The sequence below is a fragment of the Acipenser ruthenus genome, chromosome 6, assembly GCF_902713425.1.
Source record: "Acipenser ruthenus chromosome 6, fAciRut3.2 maternal haplotype, whole genome shotgun sequence".
NCBI classification, from domain to species: Eukaryota; Metazoa; Chordata; class Actinopteri; order Acipenseriformes; family Acipenseridae; genus Acipenser; species Acipenser ruthenus.
Window position 1 is genome coordinate 18,170,499 of NC_081194.1, and position 20,872 is coordinate 18,191,370.

The 20,872-nt window shown below is 36.4% G+C and overlaps 1 protein-coding gene across 5 annotated transcripts in view; it reads right to left on the reverse strand.

Annotated features, from left to right (window-relative positions):
• The window catches only part of sash1a (SAM and SH3 domain containing 1a), a 313,025-nt gene that overhangs the window by 165,239 nt on the left and 126,914 nt on the right, over window positions 1–20,872 (reverse strand). The window lies entirely within an intron of this gene.

Genomic DNA, 20,872 nt, shown 5'->3' on the forward strand with positions numbered 1-20,872 from the left:
CGTGGTCCTCCGAGAGATCATTTCTGTTTTTACTGGAATACCTTATACATATTTCACTTTACAACATTCACTTATTCTCAACAGAGGCTTATAAGAAAATGTCAAGTTAAGGAATATGCGACACATTCATGACTACATTGTAGAAACATCTTTATGCTTAAGACAAAGAACTGGTAACCTGACCTCCCAGACAACAACAGTTTTGTTTCAGTTTACCTAAACTAATTAAATCATGCCTTTTTTTACACTGTGCTGTAATACTATTTATTTAGTAAGGTCAAAATAATATGGTATAATAAATTATACTTTCTGTAATTACACCTGTTTCATAGTTTGCTTTTACTTTTTCAAATTACATGTACTTTCAATATACATGTCCTTTAAACTGGGAAATATAATTTATATGACGGGACATTTTCATCACAGTTTAATAAAGGAAAGTGAACAATGCATCCCCTTTTGTGTTTTCACAGTGCAAGATATCTCTGAAATGATATACAGTAATTAGAAAATACCAACACTGCCACAAAGCCGGTAACTGCACAGAAACACGTTTCATGATTTAAATCACTCTCTGTAGCAGAGAGACACAGTTTTATCTGAAAACACAGACAGCTTCTAGAACCAAAAGAGAAATGCAAATCAGAACTTGAGTTCACCTACAGGTTTTTTTTTCTATTTATTTTGTATTATCTTGTCATGAGAATTAGAAGAGGGAGCTTAGAACAGAAAATAAATTATGTTTTATCATGCAAATTCCTGACTTCCACCTGAACTGTTTCCTGCACAGCACAAGCATTCTTCTCCATCAATCATTCCACATCTCATGTTTGAAAACTCCTGAGGGACAAACCCCCAAAGGTCCGCAGAATATTCAGATATGTCGCTGTTTGAATAAATGCATTGCGAGGAAAGGTGAGCATCTCAGTAAAACAAAGACGTTGAACCTCAAAGCAGTGACTGTGAAAGACAAAAACGTCAAAAGAAAGATCTGCAGACAACTCAGAATAAGTCTACCGAGGTTAGAGAAATGTATAGAAATAAAACATGTCTATACTTCACTGGAGAGTAGAGAAAGATGTCAGGAAATCTGATGAGGGATACCACGTGTAATCATGTCTCTTATTCATTCTTATTTGAATAAGCTCCCGGAGAAGCATCAGCACTGAAATGTTTTAAATTATTGTTTTATATAGACTGGGCATATAATATTTCTTTTCTTTCAAACTTCACAGTTAAAGTTATTTATTAAAAACTGTAAGCAGGACCTGATCACGAGAGCAGTCTAAGGTTGTGATGACTGGCGGTTTTCCAGCCAAATTTGGCTTGTTTTTAAAACATCGAGCGGGTAAACATTGTCTTTAGCAGTTTGGCTATTTTTACCGTGCATGTTTTTTTTTTCTATTCCTTTTGATTATGAGGTTGTCATGAGTGCAGGACTTCAATCACCACAATGCCCTGTACACTATTCTATGCCCTCCCCCTGGGGGCGTGACTGTTCTGAAGCTCAGCATCCAATAATATCTAATAAGATAGTGGAAATCGTTTAAGCAACTAATGTATGTCATTGAAAATATTATAGGAAGGTTGGTGTTTCTTATGCGTTTCACTTAAAAACCAGGGCGTCTGGGCTTGTTAATTCCTGCCACCCGGACACAGATGCCAATTCCAGAACTGTCTGGGTCAAACCTGGACCTGTACCGGTGGCAACCCTAGCTCCACCCTTTTACAACAGATAAAGTTATAATTCTCTGTTATCATGAACGAATGAAACAATCTGACAGAAAAGTAAACTGTAGGGGATGTGCTAAACACATTTTAGAATAAAACTGGAAAAAAACTGAAGTTTACGTTAGATCATGATAATGACGTTTGATTTATTGAATAAAAAGGCAACCTTTCAAACAAACAAGGAACACCACATGAAGTTAAAAAGGTAATATATAGAAGGGTGCTCAAACTTTTGTTCACTAACGGTAGATCCACAATAGTCCATGAAAATAAATAGTAAAAAACAAACATACCTGCACATTGTTGTGTAGTCAAATACGTTACAATTTACTGCACACAAATTTTCTCCAGAAGAGCAGAGACATCGCCAATGTTTTGTCATACAAGTTCAGGTGTTACATGTGGTAGAATTCTGTACATTATAGAATTCTGTACCCTTGATTCCACGCCGACACAGCTGCATTGTTGTCAAAGATCGCTGGACGTGAACACTTGATGTTTCTAAACACTATTTACATGTAAAAAAAAATGAAAATGTGTTTTATACGGTTACTTTAAATCAAGGGTATCTAGACAATCGGTGGTGTTACGTGCGGTTTTATTTTGCCACAGAATTAGTAATATTTGTTGCAATCTGCAGCAGAACTAAATGTTAGTGCGTGAGAACACAGCGAGGCTCAGAAATATCGTGCGTGCAGCGATCTTTGAAAAACTATTTGCAAAGGCAAGGAATCATGTGGGCATACAATTCTATGGAGTACCGAAATCTGTATTATTATTATTAATTAAGTGCTGGAATTCTGTCTTCCAGGACCCTCTGGAAATGAGGTATTGCATTTCAAAGATTTTTCGATTTTTTTAAAAAATAATTGTAAAGGAAGAAAGAACGTACTGGTCAATAAAGGATTGTGTTTAATGCAGTATCAGGATTGGAACTAAAAGCATAACTAGTCACAGCTACTGATTATATACAGTTTGCATAGAGCTCCTCCATTCCTTCACAGCAGCACATTACATTTATATATCTATGAGCTGACAAGCAGAGGTTATGATTTATCAACCTACTATTAACTTGCTTTGTAGATATTGCCCCAAGAGCGTGCCTGCTTGGTGCATTAATATCTAATGGGGAAGTCTTCATAAATTACAGGTCTATAACAGCGGTGCCAGGACAAATTAATGCTTTCCTATGATCAACCTTATGGAGAAAAGCTTGTGGGATTTTGTTTACATACAAAAGCAGCAACTGTCTAAGTTAACTGCCACGGATGTCTTTTTTGATCAAGAAAGAGAATAGCAAAAGAGAAAAATTAACACTCTGCAAACAAATTCATTTACCAAAGTCCTGATTTAGGCCATCCTAGCAAATCCTATGTTTTTTTTTTTTTTTTTATCATGCTTGGAATAATGTATGTGTGTGTATATATATATATATATATATTTTTTTTTTTATATATATATATGTATATATATATATGTATATATTACTGTATCCTAAACGTAATGATGCATAATAATATACAATAAAATAGGTTTCCTGTATACATACATACATAAGGGTAGGGTACTTGAGTAAAGGGCCCCAGTATGCCTCTAAACAAGGACACTCAACAGACATGCTTATATCCTGCATCTTTAGTAGAGCATCGCCAACACTCACGGTTATCCTTTAGACAGGCTTTAAAAAGTTTTAGAGGTGTCCAATAGACTCTATTGAGTAAATTGAGTTTTAGCTTCTCTGCAGGATCAAAACAGTGTTTCCAGATAGTATCCCAAGCTTCAGAGTCAAATTCTAGTCCTAATTCTGTATTTTACTTCTTTTTAAAAGGTTAATGTAGATGTGGCGACCCTCCACTCAAGTACTTATAAATCCTGGATGCTTTTAAGCTTTTTATTGTAATTCTCTTTAACAAAATGTTCTAAACTGGATGGCAAAGAGTTCAGTTTATATTTTTTATGTTTGCAGCTTTAAGTGCTTGCAACATTTGTATTAATTTAAAATACTTAGCAGACATGGGTTGTTTTTATGGTGACTACCTTTTCAAAATGCAAAAGCGGGACACCTGCCATTTTTTATTGGGGGGTGTATTGTATATTTACATTTTAAGTAAGAGATTAGAGAAGAGAGTGCCATTCCTCCCTTCTCTCTGGGCAACATTAGTTTTTCTAAGGCAATTCTTGGTTGTTTAGAGTTCCAAATAAATGCAAAGAATAGCCTTCTTAATTGTTTAAGAAAAGGAAGCAGTATTTTTACTGGTAACGTACTTAAGGTATAGCTGATTTTAGGGGCTACTGTCATTTTAATAATTTCTATTCTCACTCTGAATGTGAGGTTAAAAGGTGACCAGTGAATAAAGTCATTTTGGGCTGACTACAATAGTGGACATGTTTTTATGAATCATAAAATCAACATTATTATTATTATTATTATTATTATTATTATTAGTTTATTTAGCAGATGCCTTTATTATTATTTATTTATTTATTTATTTATTTATTTATTTCTTTCTTAGCAGACGCCCTTATCCAGGGCGACTTACAATCGTAAGCAAATACATTTCAAGTATCACAGTACAAGTAATAATACAATTAAGAGCAAGATAAATACAATGACTGGTGACTTACATCATCAGATGAGAAGAAAACTCAAGTATTTAAACCCCTTGCTGGCCCAAGTAAAACGGTGGTTATCAATTCAACTTTTAGTACAATAAGAATTTAATGGAGTGAAATCTGATTTATTCCAGTTTATTTTTTAATCCTGATTTTCTTTGTCAAGGGAAAGAGCAGCAACTGGAGTATTCATTAACTGTGCTTTAAAAATAATAGTAATATCTGCGGAGTATCCGTTGGCCAGGAAACCTACTACATTCGATTGTATTAAAAGGGAGAGATCAGTTTTTCAAGTCTGGTTGCAAATAACTTTGAGATCATTTTAAAATCCACATTGAGTAGGACTATGGGGCGATAATTGGAGCAATAGGTTTTGTCTTTACCCTGCTTAAGGATCAGCGTTATCAACATTTCTGACATAGTGCCACTCATGCGACTATTCTCGAAAAACTCACTATACAACTCTATTAGAATAGGGGAAAGGGTAGTTTCTAAGGCATTGTAAATTTCAGCAGGGAGACCGTCGTTTCCAGGTGATTTGGATTTAGGTAATTTGGAAATGGCCTCCCCTGTTTCTTCGAAGATTATTGGTGCATCTAATAGCTTCCTGTTCTCCATTGACAGCTTTGGAAGAGTTAGTTTTCCAAAAAAGCAATTCAAATGTTGTTCAGTAAGAGATGCTTCTGAACCATATAACTTACGGTAATAGTTTTCAAATTCTTCATTAATTTCTTTGAGTTCTGTTTTAAGATAGCCTTTGAGATTCCTAATGCCTGATATGTATGAACAAATTGATTTTATCATTCTGGCCAGTCATTTCCCTGCCTTATCCCCTTCCTCATAATATGTCAACCTAGAGTTAGCTAACACTAAAAGTTTTTGTCTGTAGCATGTTATACTTATATTTTGTTTGTACTAAGGTGCAATATATTTCATTGACCTATGCGTTTGATGTAACATGTAGGGTTTCCAACTTTTTAATTCCTTTTTCTAGTAGTTCTTCAGTTTTCAATTATTTTCTTTTCCCTGCAGCATATGAAACAATTCTGCCTATCATAAAAGCCTTAAGGACACCCCATAGAATAATATGACTATCAACTGACTTTACACTTATTTCCATAAATTCTTTAATTTCTCTGTTAATATTATTTTTAAAGCTCAAATCATTCAAAAGCAAATGATCAAAACTCCATCTAAAGTTTCTGTGCTTAGCTATTTCTATTTAGTTGTGCTTTTACTGGCGAATGGTCTGCGATTATAATATTATCTATTTCAGAATTTATTACGTTAGGAATTAGGGTTTTAGATATTAAGAAGTAGTCCAGTCTTGAATATGTGCACAGGGGAATAGAAAGTATAATCTATCCCTTTTGTGTAATATTCTCCAAATGTCAGTGAGTGCTAAATCTTCCAACAGGGCCTCCAGCACTGATCGAGCTTTAGTATTATGTGTGCATTTCGTGTTGGAGCGGTCTAGAATAAGATCCATTGTTCAGGTTTTGGTCCCCCCCAGGATCAAGGGTATTTGTGAGAATGTAACAAGTGTTTCATGTATTTTGTCAAATAATTTGGAATTTGAGGCAGTCAGTATTTGGGCCATATATATTGACCAGTAACAACTCTTTTCCACTAAATTTAAAATGCAGATAAAAATTGACCTTCTGGATCAGAGTAAGCACCAATGATATTGTGCTGTATATTTTTCTTCATAAAAATTGCCACCCCTCTAGATTTAGAAGAGAAGCATGAAGAGTACACTTCTCCCACCCAAGCTTGTTTAAGTTGGTTTGCCTCCCTCTCTGTCAAATGGGTTTCCTGCAACATTGCAATGTCACAGTCCAGCTTTTTTAAATTATTTAATATCCAGCTTCTTTTAATCTGGTTATGAATACCTTTAACATTCCAGGATTCCAAGGTTAGACGGGAACTACCCTTCATATAAAGTAATATTCAGTAGAACTGAGTAATTAGTATATAGCAATTTATATTCTTCAGTAATATAACTTGAGTCAAGCATGTATCTGCTGTCACCCAAAATAAACAAGAAAACGTGATCAGAACTGATTTGTCAATGTTCAGTTTCTTTATGCTGAGGTTTCAAGTATTCACCTGTTCCTCTTCAGAGTGAGCTGCATTCAAATCTGCCGATTACCTTCATCACGCTTCAAGGATCTGTGTGCAACCCTCTTCTTCCATCCACAGACTGCAGTAATTTTGCAGGGAATATAAGTTTGTGTCTTATGCCTCATTCTTTTAATATCTTTCTCACTTCGTTGAATTTTCTGCGTTGCTCAACCAGATCGCGGGAGGGGTCATTGTAAATAGATCCTTTTCGCCTTTACATTTCATGAGGCCTTCTTTTCCTCTGGTTTCTTTCTGCTGAAATCGTAGGATCCTGATCACGACTGCCCGCAGCTTCTCCCCTGGTGCAGGCCACGGCTTAAGAGAGCGGTGTGCTCGCTCAATCTCAAAGGGAAGGTCGAAATTAAAATAAGGAAAAATACTTCTCCTCGCTCTCCTTGCACATGATGTAAATTCTAATAAATATCGGGACAACTCTGGAGATGTAAAAATATCCAGAATAAGCGGCTATCCCAATTTAATGAGGCATTTGAGACGACCTTTGTCACACTTATATTTATTATAATCTACATCATGTGTAACAGTGAAGCATTTTTCCCTTTTTTTAATTTCAAAATGAAAAGAAACACAATGAAAATCACATTCTGTGGAGTATCACCATTGTGAAATTGGGACATAAAAAGCATTCTGACAGAAACCACAAATAAGGAAACATTTTCTTGGGATACCTATAGCAGCGGTTCTCAAACTTTTTGGGTCACGCTCCCCTTCCTCTTCTCTGTGGTACTAGACACCCCCCCAACCCCCAACCTCCAACACCCCCCTCCCACACACACACATATACATATACTAGTAAAAAATCCAACATGCCAGCGGCTTCTCTGTATGTTGCTGCTGTTTTTTAGTTTTTCTTTTTTAGTTTTTGTTTTGCACGAACCAGCCACCGATCCTTCATAATAAGAGCAAATGTAATATTGCAAATTACAGATTACCGATTGTGACCAACGCTTACTACATAGTAAGCTGATAAACAACATACACTACCAGATGGCAGCGGACTTCATCCAAAAATATGCAAGCTTAAAACTTTGACATGCCTGGAGGTGTCAGCATAAAGATTTGTTTTAAGTTAATATATACAGTATAACGTGAAATTTGGGCTGGTATTAAATTCGGCGGATTTATACATTTGGGGATTTTTTTCACAGCACGTTCACAAAAAAAAGTCAGAGTTTTGCATTTATACTTTTAATTCCAAAAACATTTCAATAAATGTTTACTTAATTAAATATGTCTGCATCTACAATGTAACTGCAACAACAACAAAGAAGGCCTTCTAATCAGTTACAGTATTTATCGTTCTTATATGGCACTTAATTTTAACAACCAATAAACTTTTATGATAAGAATTTGCTGCCTCAGTTTTAAAACTATGGTTAACATAACACAGTGGAACGATCACAGTACTACCATGCAGTAATTGTAGGGCGTTATTGCCACGTGTGAAATCTTTAACAAGAAAGCCAAAATGAAAATGCTTTTATATGCTTCAAAATAATTTCAAACTGGTTAATAGACTAGTAAGCAGTGGCAAAATCATCTCCGTTTTATTACGGTGTAAAACATTTTAACATTTTGTTTTGCTTCCGGACTTTGCGATACCTGCACGATGCCTGCATTAATAGTTGTATCTACAAAGTATCGACAATAGCAATCAACCATTTTGTTACAGACTTTCAACAAGTCTGACATAAACAATTTTGGCTGTTACTTAATTAAACCCTTCTAAAAAAAAGAACACATAATGTTTAACATAAAAAAGAACAGTCCTACTAGCAGGGTTTTTTAAATCCATTGATGGAAATGTCTGGTCTACTTTTAATGGTTTTCAAGCAAATTGTCATCATTGCCACTCTCATATCCACTTTGATAGCTGACACATTATTCCTCCTGTCCAGCGCTTCTTCAACCTGTTCTGTATACCAGTCTGACAGAGGGCGGGATCGCTATGAGTACTGTATGCAACCCTCTGATTGATGGAAGTATTATTGGCAAGCCAATCAAAATAGCCAATAAAGCCCAAATAAAGTATCTGCCCATTATACGGTATAGCCTAGGTTAAGATGTGCGCGGTTATTAAAATAATAATAATAATAATAATTAAATAAAAAAGAATAAAAACCCTGAACCTTCTCGCACCCCCCAAGATACAGTCCGCGCCCCCAGTTTGTGAACCGCTGACCTATAGGATATTATAGCCAGATTGTTTGGATGGGAATAAAATACATTTTGGGAATGCAAGTACAATACAGCCTGTGTATAAGAACTTCAAAATGAACTTCAAATAATAACATTGGATTATTACATTTCGATCAATTATATACAATCCTCTAGCTACTTGCGCTAGACTTTGCATGCAAAAAATAAAGTACATGCTTTTCCTGGGGCTGTTTTTATGATACAAGGGCCCCAATTGCAGCAAACAAGTGAATTACGAAAGCCAATTAAGTGTTCTATTGAGATTCAGTTTGCATTTGTTTCAAAATGAGCCCAGTGTCACTTTTAATAAAATAGAATTAATTGCAATCTGAGACTCTTAATTAAAGAAGGTAAAATGTAAAAACAATTGAAAATAATATACAAGGTCGGACGTGCATTTTCTTTTAGGTAAACCCTTACTTTGGCTCATTATTTTTTTTAAGCTTAGCTTTTAAATGGACCTCTCTAAATAAATACTAAATAATTCCAGTAAACATGTCATGATGAAGTGTGCTTAAGAGTTATCAGATTTCTGGCTCTAGATATTATCCCTTTCCCACCATCATCACAGTAGGATTTTAGAACTTGCCAGGACGAATATTTTTGGCAGTGGACATGCAGAGTATTAATCTGCAACGACATGGCTTTTTGTGATTGGATCCACAGTGCATTAGAAGGTGGTGCTACCACGACAGCTGCGTTGTTTTGAAACAATTTGTTGAAAAAGCACTCCTCCTTAGACAAAACAATTCCAATAAAGGGTTTAATTCGCTTGTATGAAGTGAAACCACATGAATTATAAGTATATATATATATTTCTGCTCTGGCATTTTACATAAAAAAATGGTCTCATTCAGAATAATCTATATTGAGTGTAATCTTTTGAGTACATGTTTGCCCATTCTCCTTAAATCCTGCTTTAGCCTTTATGAACAAACCCCTTTCAAAGAAAAGCTAAATTCTGCTCACTTTTCTACAGCTAATACTAACGTGGAGGCTAAAGTGCTTTGCCTTTTTTATGAATGCAGATAACTGATCGGCTCTCCATTTAATTAGCTGCACAGAGCAAAAAAAACTGCAGGGTAAATGTGCAAAAAAAACGGAGGATACGGCTACTTTTGATGCAGTCATGACCATTAGTTTCATGGTTTTTTTTTTTATTATTATTTCAAGAGCAACAGGAAATAAGTCAGAGGATTGATAATTGCATTCCATGACTTTGACCAAAGATTTCCCGCAAGCCTTGCATATGACTCATTGTGCCACCATATTTCTCAAAAAAGTGAACACATACATCGACATATACTGTATCTCTTGTAATGCTTTAACTGCAACCTAATGGAGATCAGACTGGCTAATGGTACAGTTGAATGCTACAGTTAAAACAGGATCTGAGAAATTGACCCTAATCAATACACTTTACACAGGTTAATTGTTTCCTGTGGTAACGGAGATACATGTTTTACTGTTTAGTGTTTCTGTTTTGTATGTTTGTTAAATTATGTGAGCTCTTGATGTCCGCTCTAGTGCACTGACTGTAAGGAAAAGCCACAGCACTTTTTTTTTGCTTTTTCAGCAGTGATTTAGAGGACAGATCTCAAACCCCAGTGCACTTGTGCAGACGTTTTGAAAAGAGCTTTGAAACAAAACTTTAAAATAATACGTGTAAAAAAGTTGTCATGATGTTAACAATGAAAAGAAAAATTACAGGTACGTTATTTAAACAGCTGTAGCAGCACGTGTAACGCTATCTTTTTCAGAGCCCTGCTACTTACTCTTTAAGCAAAATGACAAGAAAAAAAAAATTATACATTAATTTGCCCGTGCAATTCGAGAATCGCCCCGTTTCGAGGTTTGCCCGTAGCATATATACAATTCACAATCATTTGTTTTTGTTACTTACATTTTGGTTGATTGTGTTTAAAACACAACAATCTGCATTAAAAAGCAACACAATACATATTTTAAACATCAACTTAAAACAGCACCAAACTGATGTTTCTTGCAGTACACATAAACAACCTCAGCGATATTTGTTATGATTTGGCTCTCACTCATACATCCATCAAGTAAACAGCATTTTACAAATGTTTTGCCACAAATTGCATATGATGTAATTGTAAACCTACTGGTGCTGATTCCCCTACTCAACTTAAATCCCACAAAGCCAAAAAACAGAAACCGTATATTCATGCAAAATGAGTATGGTCAACAATGATTTCTGCTCTGAGGTTGGCCCTGTCTGCCCACTTTCTGTCTAAGTCTCAAATAAACGTCAGTTATATGGGAGAAGAAAAATAAATCCCTTTGGTTATTTAGAGCATAACATGATGTTGGGTAGAATGCCATCCTTTTTTAAAACCTCAGCATCTGTGGTCAGTTTCTTCTATGTCCCCCTTTATTCAGATTTGGCATCTTCTGATAACAGTTGGAATGACAGTTTCACTGCTAACAAACTACAAACCCACTAACATTTGAGCAAAACGTTACACAGGGAAGGCAGTGGACTTTGTTGGTGAACAAATAAACTAAAAAGGGTGTCAATGACCCGACTATAAATAAAAAATAAATAAGTTATCAGTAACATGAACAAATTAGATCACCACAACATGCACATGTAAAGTCCAGTCTTTGGGACAGCTGACATCAGTAAACTGCAAGACACACAAAGCTGATCCTACTAAAGGAGTTCGGATTTGATTCTTAAACCCAAACACACCGCGCTATAGTGAGTCATTATAACAAAGTACATTGTTTTTGGCAGCAGATGCCGTTATCAAAGCATTACTTCTGTATTACTGTAACATCTACGAACAATTATACAATTCTGACACTGGGTTTATACCCACTTTTTTATGTCATTGAATAGAGCACGGTACGGTCAAGACAAGTGTTTGGTACAATTCTGTCAGATGTCAGAGTCAGTGTAATCCATTTCCTTTTGGAGGTGGAAGTTGTATTGCTACGGTTTTGGAAGATTGCAGCTAGCAGAGGTTAAAGCCTCTGTAAAATGCTTCAGCCTCATTTTGTACTGCCTTCCACTCACAGGCACGAGAACCAAATCAACTGTACAAAAGTTGTCCGGGTGGAAACTCATGTTAAGGAAAATCCCAAGTGTTTTATGGTCAAGCCTGCAGGTAAATTAAAATCCCACTGTAAGATTAATGTCTCATAACCCAAGAGAGTTTTTCAGCTACTTTTCATTATGACAAATTGCCCATAAAGCAGCCCAGTTTACATTTGTCTAATTTAGAAATGCTGCTGTAAAACTGGATATATCATAACGCCCCAATACTTTTTATATTCCGTTTACAATTTATAAGCATGTTTACTGCCCTCCAGTTAACTGGAGTTAGGCAAATCTATTTTCAGACAGCTACCGCAGCTTAGTTAACTTAAAGGTTTAGTACCATACTTAATACAAGATGTATGGATGAAATGGGAATACCCCCTCCCCTCCCTAACACCTAATCTGAATATGGGCATCTGCAATGAAATGTAAGGGTTTTAGATCATGATAAGGTTTACTTTGCCACAAACCTAGACAATATGAAGTGCAGTATGTGTTGTGGTCTATTTGAATGTGATTAATTACATTTTGAATTGAGTAATTTACTGTGACTATCTGCATATTCATTTCTAGAAGTATTATGCAAATGATGCTGCCATCATTAATTGTAGGAAATAGAATGTATTACCATTCAAATAACTAAGTATTATCTTTCAAACTGTGACTATATCTAAATAGCTTCACAGTTTAGATAAATTTGATTGACACCATTGAATTTGTGAATTTCTGTCTGCAAATAGGTAAAATTCAAGGGAAGGTCCTGTGTAATTACATGAAAAGCAGCAGGATATACTGTAGATCTGCCACCTTTCAGATAGTTTCTAAGGGATCTATTCAAAAAGGGAGCCTTTTTTCTTTTTTGCACACCACAAAACTATCCATTTTGTGTACAGTGTGCAATACAGCATGAAACCTTCACTGATTCATAAACATAAACTCGCCCCTGATTGATTCCCTGCTTTAAGTGGGGTTTATTAATAATAATAATAATAATAATAATAATAATAATAATAATAATAATAATAGTTGAAAATTTGTAAGATTAACATTTAAAGTTTTCAAAATGATTATTATTATTATTATTATTATTCTTATTACTAGAATCACAGTATTATTCAAATGTCCTCCTACAGTGCTTTTTGTTTATTTAATTTTTTTAAAAAATTTTTGGTCCTGCAGTTAAGAATGGTAATCTTATGTATGCCTATAGAAATGTGTTTACCAGCATTGCCAAACAAAACGAAAATACAAAGTAATTATTTAAAAAAAAAAATTTCTCTAAAATTATGATATGTCCTGAATTTTTGGCAGACATGATAGGGGCATGGGAATCAGGTTTTGCAAGCTGCCCGTGACTGGCAGCTGCAGACTCGGGTTTCGGTAGTAAGCTACTGTCGGTGGATTCCGTTTTTCTTTTTGCAACAGCTACTGACGCCACCCAGGGGACATTAATAATGCTGATGATGTCATCAAAAAGAGGCAGATTTTCGTTCTTGAACGACTGTATATCTATTCATAAAGTGCTTTGCGACAGTCGCCCGTTTGCTCAGATCATTTTGTGTAGCAATATGGACAACTTTCGTTAGTTTTAAACTAAATTCGTTTTACTACGGCAGTCGTCAAGTACTTTTATGAATAGGGCCCTAAGTGGCCAAACACTGTAGGTCTCAGGGGTGTGCAATTTTCGAAAAAAAACTTGTAGTCCAAGGGGCAAAACGATAGAAAAATCTAATTGTCCTTAAAAATGTACTTGCCCCCTCCCCGTCACACAAAACACACACAAAATGTAGAATATCATTTGTAGGACTTTGGTTTTATTTAACAGTGAACACAATTATTAACAGGGGCAGATCTAGCCTTGTAGCTTGACTGGCTCACTCAATTCTTCAAGATACACAAAAGGTTCCCTGTGACCCCACCTCACCTCAACAAATGTATGACATACTTTAAGGAAATGTTAATTTCAGTGCAGTTTGGAACATAATTTACTAGTAAATTTAAGTAGCATACGAAGAGTACTACTACAATAAGCAATACTTGGAGTTATTCAAATATAAAAATAGCGCCTGCCTGTTTTTTTCCACTCTTTCTCTGTGAGCTGAATTCAACTCCTGATATAGTTTTAGTTTGTTGCATCACAGCTACAAAATTATTGCCAACTACCACTGCTGCTTTGTGGAATTCAGATTTTTCTTGATGTTTTTTCAGTTTTGTAACTGCTGAACCCCAGATATTTAAAGGACAAGTTGTCAAGTTTCAATGCATTTTGTTTTTACTGTTTTTCTGCCAAAATTCATGCAATATTTACAGTAGGCTTGGTTAAATTCTGCAAAGACAAAATATGTTTTTTTCTTTTGTTTATTTCTATTATATACTTTTTTTTTTTAAACGGTGTACAGCATTTTTCAGCTATTTTTCCTCATCGAACATTTTGTCCCATGATGGCTATCTGGAACACTGCTGCAGCAGGGTGATCCTGGTTTCGTAGCCTGATGTGTTTTTGGGGAGGGCAACATTCTTTCTCTGCACTACTCTCACTGAAAAATAAATACATACATGAATGAATACATAAACACATTGCCATGAGATTTACAGTCTGTATTTTATTTTAAAATAATAAAATATTGTACAGATAATCTCTATTTAAGCATTTCATTTATATTATTATATAAACATATTTTTCAATCTTCATGTTTTTATAGTTTCACAAATCGATGAATTGTGCATGTCCAATAAATAACTAATATCGTTTTTGGTCAAATCTAGTAAAAATAAAAAAGTAATTTTTTTAATATACTTTAAATCTAAAAAATATGTAAATATATACAGTGTTTTTCTAGCAACAGAACCAACACAGGAAAAATAAATAAACAAAAACTACTTGTTCAATGGGCGTAACAGCAAAACCTGCTGTCCCGAGCGTCGGGCGATATGAATTGCACACCCATGACCGTGTCTGCTTTCCAGACATGCGCGAAATTACATTTAAATACACATTTCAAGATCTTGAGTTTGTCACGAAACTACATCGCTATATCACTTTCCAGAGAAAGGCTAGTGATAGATTTACTTGCCTTAACTTTGCTAGATTTAGTAGATTTGAAAGTGTTTCAAAACTCTGACTGTCAGTTAGTTAGACCTGTGGCATTGATACAGCTGTTAGTCCTTGGTGTACAGTATAATAGCATTAACCCTTTTACAATTGTTTTCAATTGCTAACAACTCAATTTTAAAGAACAATACAAATTATTAGGGTAGAATATTCCCAATTCTGTTAACGTTTACAACACACACATTTCTAGTATGGATTGGTATTAAATATTAAATCTGCTGAAAATGTTTGTGTCATTAGAATTTCATCCACACATGAAAGTGTTAAGGGAAACCTACTCACAAGAAGTATGCATCATCAGATTTTAATTATAAACAATACAGTAATACCAATAACAGTTACATTCTAGGCAGTGCAATGTTATGCATCTTCATGAATTTAATACAAATTGTCTCAGCTCAAGTACTTGACTGTTGCCCTAAGCTAACTATTCATTTTTTCCAGTAACGTCAAAAAGGGCTTAGAGTTCTTTCAATTAACCTTTCAATTGTTGAAACACTATTAGTTTGTTCAAGGTCTGCTAACCAGAGGCTTACTACACCCACAGACAGACACACGCTCAAGAAACACATGGCCTAGGTAACCTGACCTGTCACTGCACAATGCACAACTTGGTAACAGAATTAAAATCTGACCATAAATCTGCCCAAGCGCAGCCCACTTCACGATAAATGATTAAATAAGCCTCCACTGTAATGAGATCAAGGAACACTGCTAGCCCTGTTATTTTACTCATTTAATCCTGCAGTGGCAACCCCCAAGGATGGTTTTAAAAACTCTCTACCATTCAATATTTATTAGCTCCAAAACATCTATTGAAGATGCTTTTTTCAAAGTAGTGACTAGACAACAGGATTGATGAGAAGACTATCAATTAAAGCAGACACATTTGAATGGCAAAGGAACAAAGTGTTTTAGAATTCAATCCGATAAATTAGATTAGCCTGTTCCTGTTTTAAATGTACCACATTGTCCCTTGAACAATATAGAACTTCACTCTGAATCTTATGAGCCACCTGAATGAATGTATTCAGATTTGAACAATAGGACAGTTACAGTAAGAAAGGCAAAGGATGCCAAATTAATACATTAATAGATAAAAATCATATAATTAAGAAAGTAATACCAGTACTAACAGGGGGCAGCTCATTTCTAGTCGTCTCTAAATAGCCTCGCGCAGCGCTCGCCACGTCAGTCAAGGGGCGTGGCCAGGGCAGCGCCGGGAGTTCCGTTTGGCAGCTCCGCCTGTCAATCGACCCCTTTTTCCTATATTAACCTAGCACTACTTCCTCTCTTTGTCTTGTGTTTGTTTTTTGTTTTATAGCAAACACTCAGACTCCGTCATTCATGCTTCAGCTTAACATCTTCAGTAATATTTAAAACCTTGCTCCTTTCACTGCAGGTCATTTCTCTGTACAGCGCTAACAAGATATTATCAGCTATTTTCCTGCCTGCTCAGGTGATTCTTCTCATCATTCAGCTTCTCTATTTGGCTGCAGGAGCTCCAACGTTAGTCTTTTCTGCTCCATCCAGTCTCCAGCCCAGCAACAACACCGTTCAAAGCGCAGTTCCATTACTCAGCTTGGTCCGCGTTTTTAACAGAAAGACTGGTTCCAATGACACTGCTGTACTGCAACTCTTTTCCACCGGCACCTCACAGACCATGGTTACCATGGCAACGCCTCATCGAGTGACTACTCATCGAGTGACTACTGGGAGTGGTAAGTTGCCATGGCGACCAGGCAGCTTTAACAGGCACTGCGAGCCTGTGCCTCACTCTACTGCAATCTTCTGGCTCCTGCGCTTTTGCAACGTGAGAGCGAGTTCAACTCGCTGAACTGTGACATCTAAATACTGCAGACTCTTCTTGTAGACCTACATTAACTTATTTATTTACATCACTGACTGTTCTAAAGCAAATGTTTTACACAGACAAGGATTTTAATTGCAATAACCAAATATATGCTACCCTGCTTCACTGAAGCCGATAGTTCAATTCCAATCACAACTTCTAGACAGCAACATGACACCACAAGCGCTATATAATTTAAGCTGGTTCGCACTTCCTCATTTGCCTCCAACTTCATCAACTTTATACAACTTTCAAAGTCACCATTTCATTCAATATGAGCTGCCAGTCAGATACGGAAACCATGTCCTACAATTATCAACGTTTCAGTCAAAGTGTCCTCCTACACCACAGTAGATAATACACTCATAGACTGCTCCCGACCAAATCAATAGGTTTTGCAGCAGCCTCAGAGCAACGCATTCTTCATCCTCTCAGGTTCTGCAGCGGCCTCAGATCTATGCATTCTTCATCTCTGCCTAAAGGCAGCCCCATCTCTGACATCATCTAAAACCGCCTTAACTCTCAAATAACAATTTCCAGCGCATTCAGCAGATCTCTGCACTCTGTAGCAAGCCACTGCACACTACTGCCAGCATTCCATCGTTTACTCCCTCAGATCTCTGCCTGTTAAGCAGATCTCGTCTCTACTGTTAATCACTCCTCACTACAGCAAATCTCGGCTCCCTCTTCAGATCTGCTCACTGTTGCAGCATGCAAAAGTTGTTTTAGTTTACTGTTTAAATCTGCAACTGCTCTCTCCAGAGCTTCCTCAGATCTCTAATATATATATATATATATATATATATATATATATATATATATATATATATATATATATATATATATAATCTCCGGGGCTCATCCTCTCAGATAATACAAGCATTAATACATGGTGAGAGACGTGGTACAAGAAATCTGTCTTGATTTATGAATTAAGGGGTTCCACTATTAGGAGAATGACTGGAGTTGTGAAACCCAAATCTCTGAATGTGAGTTCACCTTTTCCATTCGAAGCAGACATGATGGTAGCAAACCGCTGATCGATCCCGTATTAACTAACACATAGGATGGTCGGCATCTCATCTCTCTGCCTTTGTTTCCAGAATCAACTCAGCAGTCGATTTCATATATTCGTTCAACTACATACAACACTCTCCAACCTTCTGCAATCTGCTCGCCACTACATGGCTACAGCCTTAGCCCCAGCGACCCATCTCTCTCACCACCTATAACCTTCTCACCTCACCTTTATCACATACCTCAGGCTATCCCTTAACCTGGCCCCTTCCTCCATCAGGAATTACCTCTCAGGTATCCAGCACCAGTTCCGCCTCCAGTCCCCCCTCCCCCCCTCCAGTTCTTCCCATCCCGGAGGTCTGCCTGATGATCCGGGGCATGGAGCCTCCCTCCCGCCTCTCCACCAATCTTATCGGATATCCTCCTTTGCCTCATCTCCTTCACCCCTTTCGATGGCATTGTCATGGAAGCACAACCTGCTATCACTCTCCCTAGTTTCTTTTCTAGGTCCGATCACCTTTCTTGCCCCCTCCGAGGCAGGCCGAGTCCCTCACCCACCGAGTTGGGCCCTGTGCGGGGGGGGGTCTCTTCCTTCGTCTCTCCTATACAGACCCGTGACACTTTTCCCTAACCCTCCACGCCACCCAGCTGGCAGCCGATGCTGCCTGAGTAGTGACGGAATCTGTCCTTGTTTCTAGACATGAATAAATAAATTAACATGAACCATTTACCCAGGTCTAGATTTCAGCAGCACCAGGGTGATGAATGAATGTTATTATACAAACTGTAGAAACTAAAAATAATTCAGCTGCTGTAATTATAGAAAGTGATTTAGGCATAATGCAACAGATCCTCACTAAAACCTGACAGTTAAGGCTCATCCATGTTAGGACTATCAATATGCTGGCAGTACTGGCCTCCGCTAGCATTATGGACTTTGCACCTACCAATCACAACTCTCTGAAGATCTTAAGTGGATGTCTTTTGCGAACAACTTCCTGTAACGCATAGCTTATCAGAATTCATGGCTACTCAGACACAGAAACCCTTTCTCCAAGTGAACTGAAAAAAAATACTGTTTTAAATTATGTTTGATATTGATAACTGTTCTAGACTGGCTGTGTCTTTATTTAATACGTATTTAAATAACTCACAAATGCAAGCACAGTTTATTAATAAGATACTGTTTCTTGTACATTTATATAAGCTGTAAGCTATTATTGTGAAACCTCATTCTTTTGAATAAGCAGTGTACTGAAATACATATGTGTCCAAATACTTTACAGCCTTTTTACTACCCGTTTCAGCATCATCAGTCAGAAACGAAGCACAATGACAGCTGCCTTGAGTCCTGTTTCTGAGAGGGGGTCACAAATGGAGATTAGATAAAGGGGCATTCAGAACAGAAAATGGGAGGCACTTTTTTACACAGAGAATTGTGGAACCAACTCCCCAGTAATGCTGTTGAAGCTGACACCCTGGGATCCTTCAAGAAGCTGCTTGATGAGATTCTGGGATCAATAAGCTACTAAAACCAAATGAGCAAGATGGGCCAAAAGGCCTCCTCTCGTTTGTAAACTTTCTTATGGTCTTATGTTTTTATAAATTCGACTTAAAACAATTGTTTACAATTCTACTCAAATACCATGTTTATATCAGGAGGATGGTTTGGTCATGTTATTTAAAAGCATATGTATTACTGCATTAACACGATGCTGAACTTGGCTTCTTATTCGGTCAGCTTCTTATTCACATTCCAGTTTCTTATTCATATCCCAGCTTCTTATTCGCTAATATGCACAAATGTAACTAAAATTGAATAAGTAACTGAGCCCTGGGGTATTGCAGGGGATAAATCACCTCGGGCTGCTCATTTCAAAGTTAATACACACACAGGGGGAACCCCTCTACATCATCCATGTGTATTTAACCAAAACGGAATTTGGTACAAGAACAGTGGGCAAACACGGCACACATAGCAATACTGACATCGGGTTTGGTGCTGTATTTCTAGGTATCCGGAAGTGAAATGTGAATGTTTTCTTCCCTGTCTAACATGGAATTTGCTTTTTTTGTTATTTTGTCGAATAACCCATTTTTAAGTTTTGTGCTTTCCCCATTTAATATAGCACACACACAGACCTGATCAGTAAAAAGTCAAGTACCAAATTCTGTTTTGGGCTGGGATAAATACATATGGATGATTTTAAAAATGTTCTGAACACTAAAGTTAAGCAATAAATGAAAAACAGATATTAAGGGTTCTTTATTTTTGGTGTTCATATTTTTATATTCATGTTTTTATATTCAAATTGCATTTTTTTTAATGTATTCTTGTTTGGGATGTTTCAAATCCCCAACATACAACAAATGTAAAATTCCCAAATTATCAGATGAAGGTTAATTTACACCCTGGAAGCAAGGCTAAAATGATTAACTTTGTCTTCATAGCTGCCTGCCTGGTTAACAATGTGACTGTAAGCAAGCTAATCTTAAACTAACCTAGTTTACACAAAATTGCTCATGTCACCACCTACTGCAACAAAGTGACCCAATTGAAATACAGAGTTAATTTCATGAACCGGGATAATATTTTTACTATAGTACTGCTGTACTTCTATATAGTACATGTCTATTACAGTGCAAGGATGACAACACTATAATTGAAATGATTGTTGTCTGAACCTCCTGAAACTAAACCACAGATTCAGTAAGAGCTTCTGAGCTTAACAGTAATTTAAAAACACTGAGCTCCAAATCCGCTGTCTACGATAAGCTGTGAGCTTTAAAATACTGAGGGATGTGTATCGTACATTATTGAACTCCATGCATTTTAGGAGTTGCGCTAGATTATGATAAGTAGTTCTACATAATAAAAATAAACAAGAATTATCATATTCATTCTTTCATTTGTGTGGTCCAATACCTGTCAATTCTCACTGTATTTTAGCTTTTTGGTGAATTCCTCTTTGTACCTGTACAGGTATGTGGTCATGTGGTGTAGCAGGAGTGGCAGAAAGTAGACATCAGACTTGAAGTGCAAATAATGATTTCAGTTGAAATGAAAAGTAAACAAAAATAGGCAAATTAAAAATAAATGACAATAGAAATATAAAACAAACAAAAAAGGAAAATA